Here is a 6,516-nt window from a genome sequence, read left to right on the forward strand (position 1 = left end):
TCATAGCATATAGCACAGAATCATTTATGTTGTCAATCTTTGGAAAATTAGTTTGTTCTGCCCTCTTAGAGGTCAGAGGCCATGATGAGTACCAGCTCAATGATGCTGGACCAGACCCCAGGCATCATTGTATTGCTCAGTAACACACCAGCATGGTTCCCCCTAGTTAACACTGGGACATAAGTGAACAAACTTGGTGTATATGCCCTCATGAAAAGTTTTCTGAAATTATTTTTGGTTTACCTTCAGAGAAAATATTACATACATTAAAACACATAATTTGTCCGTCCAAGCTACTTTTTTTTATTTATAAATGAAAATAACGACCTTGTAGTCAGGTGTTAAGAAGCAAAGGCCACTTCACCTTTCTTTAAAGGGAGAGAGCGTGAAAGCTGTATTTCCAAAATGTGACATGCTGTGTGGAAGCGTTATCACCTGCGATATCAGTGCATGGCTGAGGTTTTTGATGAAGCTGCCATTGCCTGAGAGCTGCGATGCAGCTTTTATGTGATGGCTGCCGTATCAGCGGGCAGCAGATGATAATCTTACTGAGCCGATGCTGAAAAGGATAATCAACTCGCTTATGGCCATCATGAGAGGGAACAATGCAAGAAGAGAGATGCAGAGCCTCTTTAATTATTAATGTTCTGGCAGCAGCCCGTTCCACGTGGGCAGCGTTAACCTGCTGCTTGGCCTTTCACAAACAGAAAGACACCATAGGAGGTTCTCATGCCCTAATGTGCTCTGTAAAGTGGCATTGCTCAGACCACAGAGAAAACCCATTTTCATCATCATTGTGACACGACTCATGTAAATTCTAGCTGCGAAAAATTTGCCCCAGATGCTTGTAAACTGCCATCTGGTCTAGCTGTCACCAACACAATGCATAAATAACTTATTCTGATTCCCTTTTTTGTCTTGGCTTCTTTGTTGCATTTTGTTTTGAAGCTTTTGACATGCCATGTTAGCAAGTCTACATATTTACATAATAATCACAATATTTATTCAACTGAGCTTTGGGAACAGTATTTGATTATTATTTTTTTATTACAAGTAGCTGTGTTAACCCATAAATGATTCTAAAAGAGCGACAGAAATGGGTTTGCATGAATAAGATGATGATAATTTGGCCAGAAAATTACTGCATCAAAAGAAATAGCTCAAAAAAGTACAACTAGGTTAAGTTGCTGATTTGCTACGTTAGTGAATATAATGAAGAATCTTGAATGTGTTAATTAGCACCTAAAAAACACAACATAAAAACAGTTATGAACCAACTGTTGCTGCAGAATACTGACGCTGTGGGAAATTACTGAGCAGAAGCTCTGCAAAGGTCAACACAGCACTGATGAAACATGCGCAAACTTCAGATTAAAGTAAACAGTTCAAATACAGCCAACTACACACTTCTACATGCTGTGACAAGAGGGGACTACAGTAGTTACCACAACAGGCCATTCTTGGTTATGGTCCTGCCTGATGACAAAAAGAAAAGCAGGTTTTACAGATGGCTGGGTGTGCACATAAAACACTATGTCAGCAAAAGCAGTAAAAAGTTCTCAAAGCAAAGAAGAGCTAAAGGTGAGCAATGGATATAAAACACACTGTGGCAAAACAGCAGGTGGTGCTATAAAAAAAACAAAACGAAAAAAAAAAAAACGGGTTACATACTAACAAAGCATGAGCCAGCTAAATCTTTCTAGGCTCTTATTTATGAAAATGCATGATAAATGCATAATGTATACACAATGTATTCCAGTTAGCTCGCAAAGAAATGAATGATCTGATATTTTTGGAAATGCAATTATTCTCTTTCTTTCTGAGATTTAGATGCAGCTGAAGCCAGCAGACTCAGTTAGCTGAGTTCAGCACATGGACTGGAAATGAACGAAACCTCTAGCACAACAAAATCCCTCAGCCAGCACCTCCAGGGCTCACTAATTAATGTTTGTTTAATCTGTGCGGAGTAAAAATGACATTTTATCATTGAGTATGTGTTGGGCTAGTTCAGAACATAACTCTAGTAGAAAAATGTGAATTGCTGTTTTTGTAATTTGGTTTTCGTATAGATTAAACCGATCAGATGCAGTGAGATAATTAGGAGGCTTGAGTGAATTTTGTTAATTTAGCTAAGATTAGGTAACCTGGCTGTCAGCTCCAGCTACTGTAGTAGCACTAAAGTGTTACTCGGGATGGGTGGCTGCGGCTCAGTAGGCCAAGTCATCCCATAACAGAGTTGGTGGTTCAGTGTCCTTGGGCAAGACACTGAAAGCCACACTGCTCCTGGTGGCTATTTAGTCAGCATGTGTGAATGATTGTGTGGTGGCTTTGCTGCCAGCAGAGTGTGTGTGTGTGTGTGTGTGTGTGTGTGTGTGTGTGTGTGTGTGTGTGTGTGTGTGTGTGTGCACGTGCACGTGCGCAGATGCCGTGAATGGGCAAATATTGTAAAGCACTTTGAGTGTGCTTGAGTACAAGTCCATTTACCATTTACGCTCTACTGCTATTATGGTGCACCTTTATCACATTTGCCGCAGCATGACACGTGTTTCAGTATAACATCAGCAGGTGATGCTCAGCTTACACACAGCTTTTTATAGGTAAGCTTTTACAGGTTCCTTGAAATATTAGGCAAGAGTCACTCAGAGCGTGGTGGCTGCTGTAAAAATAATCAGCAGTTTACCATGAAATAAGACCACTAGCCTGTAAAATACATCCAAAGTAAATCAGACCGAAGTAAACCTTGTTTATGTTTCCCTGACACCCTGTTTCTGTGATTGTGTGTTTAGCTGTTTTTGACTGTGTTGTCAGTAGTTGGAAATTGTGACTTGTCTTGATTGTCTTGTCTTTGTACTACTTCGTGTGCTGTCTAAGTATTTAGAAATAATCCCTGCTGCAGTGATACTGTGGAATTGTTAACACTGGGGTAATAATGCTCCATTATTGTTCTATTTGTTTAATAATCAACATAATCAGATTAAAAATGTAACTGTCACACTAATACAATCTTTTATAGTTTTTACATTGTGTGTACATGACACAACAATGTGATTTGTTCAGGACCACTCCTACATTAGTGAGTAAAGTGTCATAAAAGAGAGCCACAAGAAGCCGCCACACTGACTGACCCTGCGGGGTAGCAGGAGGCCTGACCTCTGAGGTTAATTAGCCTGGACAGGCTAGTGGTCTATCATGCCCAGTGCAGCAGTTAGCATCTCTATCTCCCTGACAGCACTCTGGCAGAATATTGACATAAATACACATCAGGATGTCCTTTTTTGTAAATGGTGTTAAAGTAAAATACAATACAATTCCTAAAGTCTGGAACAAGCTGGAGGAGAAACATGAAAACCCTAGCGACAGCTCAATTATCCACACATCAATCAGCAGGGGATGTGATTGGTTCTGTAAATGAAGCTGGAGTGTTGTGTTGTGGTAGATCGATGGCTCAGCGGTCCGCTTCTCAGACAAGTCCATCGCCATTATCATCACCTCCACCCCCCAAAGTGCTGCTTGCATCTTGTTTCTTAACATGCTGGTGACTTTAAAATAACACAGACTGTGCAGAGTACAGAGCTTTTATCCTTTCGTTTTGTGTCAGAAGCAGAGATGTACGTGCAGTATCTGCAGATGTGTAGGTCAGGCTGAAATTTAAAGGGCCAGTTTGCCACACAGTTTACATGCAGTACACCTGTAAGTTAGGACCAGTAGCAAAGTGACAGATTTAGCAGTATACTGTAAACCAAGAATGGACTTTATCTCAACTGGACTTTTCTTTTAAATCTTTTAAATTATCACTAACTTGATCTGTCTGCAGTTTGGTGTTTTTTTTATTTTATTTTTTTTAAGTTTTTCCACTGAATAACCATTGCATAGCATGAAAAGACACTAAGAGATCAGTGAAAATATATCAAAATAGTCAAGTTGCAGCCAGACATCCAGATGTCTAAACATTGTACTGAAACCCATGATAGGGTCTGTAAAGCTCGAAGATAGCTGTGGATTCAGGTGATAATTCTCTGTAGGTTCATCTCTGAGAAATCCCTTTCATATTGCTACCTCATTTTCAGTCTTTTTAAATCATTGTCATATCGATTATTACATTTGATTTTTATCTGCTTTAGAATAAAGAACAAAAAAAACAAAAAACATGCTTTTCTTATTTCAGCCTATGCATAGACCCTGTGGCCTTATGGCTGTGTGTACCAATTGTGAGGTCCACCATAACTTGACATGCCCTTACAAGGTCGTCGTTATATAGTTCAATTTCATTCTTGCCAAACAAATTGACTATGATGCCTAATCAATTTACGTCTGCTTCGGTGTCCATGAACTAAAAATCCATGAACTCTACGTGATAGGAATAGTTTGCTGCTTTTTACATATTTCACTGCACTATGCATATTTTAGTAATGATAGTCAGGATGTTTACCGTTGCTCATTTCTTATTTCTCAGGCATAATCTGAAAACTGCCGCAGAAACCTTTTTTTAATCTTCATGTATTTTTCTTGTTTGTTTACTGCTTTGTTGAGGGGTTTTGATACTAAGGGAATTTTTCATGGTAATTGTTGTATAAACGCCATAAAAATCCAAAAGGGCATTGTTGACAGCAGCTATGCTTGTGATAAAATGGAATAGGTAAGAGGCAGAGCTCTAAATATTAGTGATGGGAGTTTTGTAGAAATTCCATTATCTATCATGTTTCACCATGGAGAGCTCTCACACCCATATCTAATATTATCACCACCCGTTCGCCTCTGAGCCCTCAACATCACTCTGTCCTCTCCTCCTGCACATCACAGGAAAGACAAGGGTGGTTTTAAGGAGTAATTTGCTGCTCACTGTTATACTTTTTTTTTCTTGGACTCTGCCTGTAGTGATCTGGTGCCATTGCTTCTGTTTATCAAAATTTTCCTTTTGTTCGCGATCATCTCGGAAAATAGAGGACACTACTTTTTAATCTCAAATTGATCCAATAATTGACATCTCCCCACATTAGTCATTAAGCTGTCTCCTCCCTTTTAATCAGCCTTGTTCATGCATGATGCACCATTACTCAGCTGCTGCAAGAATATGCAAGATGGCCTCATTAAATTTTAATGCCTTCATCGCTGGGGGAAAAAAAAAAAAAAGAAACATCTTCAACCAATATGAAAACAGTGTTTATCAGTCTTCATCAGATAAATTAGCTAACCTCTACTTATTGACAAAAGAGTCTTGCCTTTGCGGGGTTGTCACACATACTGTACCTGTTCAAAAAGTTTTCAAATTAAGATTTTGATTTGAAGTTCACCGTGGTGTTTCTGTCTTTCTGTCGGTGATAATCAGATGCAGCAGGTGGTGAGGAAATGTGCATCTCAGCAATCATCTCCATTGACATGTATTAATAGCTCATCAGACTAAATTGTACTAATAACTGCTTTCAAGAATCATGATTGCACATACTTGACGGTCTTGGTGCTTAATAGGGATATGTCTGATTCATGAGCCGTGTATCTATATAATGTTTTCAGAAACTATGCTGGTGTATGACACATAATTGAAATGTGATCATATACAGTGAAAAGTGAAATTTCTATTTCTGGTGAATAGTTGCATAACCTTCTCTTTAGTTTATTCACAATGATGTTATAGCAGACAGACTAATGCGCTTCCATTCCCAACAGCTGTTTACTGTATTTTACTGGGGACTGTTGCACCTAAACCTGAACTTGGCCTTAAGCTGAGGATCCTGGCTGGTGTTGTTGATTGCATGCTTGTGGCTATGAGCTTCGCACCCCTATATCAGAGAAAGCAGAGCTGAGGCAGTGCCACATCATATCATTTAGCCATTCTAAATTACCCTTAAGCCTTTTGTCTGTTTCTCCAGACAGAACAGAGTGTTGGAGACAGACTGCCTTTAGGTTTTAAGCAGATCTAGAGCATGCCGGTCTGAATACGGCTTTATTTTCCATTCTCTAGGTGTCTGAAACGCAGAAAGTGAAATTGTATTTTTTCGAGCTAATGCAGCAGTTCAGTCCTCATATTTTTGTCTGTTTTTTGCACACCCTGAAGTGAGCCGGTTTAACAGCCACCTGCATGGAGGTGGAGGTAGAGTTAGATGGAAACTACTTTGAGTAAAAGTCATGTCACAGCTTGCTTGGAGTTTGCCAAAAGGCATTTAAAGGACTCTGAAAGCATGGGGAAAAGAGTCTCACGTCCAGTGAGACAAAAGCCATGTCTGGAGAACACCAGGCTGCTCATCACCTGCCTAAAAGCATCAGGTGAAACATGTTGGTGGCAGCATCTTATAAGGGTGCTTTTCAGCAGCAGAGGGAAGATGACGGGTCAAAATTGATAGAAGTATGGGTGCAGCCAAATACAGTGAAGAAAACCTGCTCCAGAGTGCAGCGACCTGAGACGGTGACATCATGTGGTTCATCTTTCAGCACAATAATGACCTGAAGCATAAAGCCAAAACATTGTTGGAGTGGCTGGGATAAGTCTCGGTCCTCGACCTACAGGTCTCTACACAGAAC

This window comes from Mastacembelus armatus, chromosome 8, assembly GCF_900324485.2.
Source record: "Mastacembelus armatus chromosome 8, fMasArm1.2, whole genome shotgun sequence".
Taxonomy (NCBI): Eukaryota; Metazoa; Chordata; class Actinopteri; order Synbranchiformes; family Mastacembelidae; genus Mastacembelus; species Mastacembelus armatus.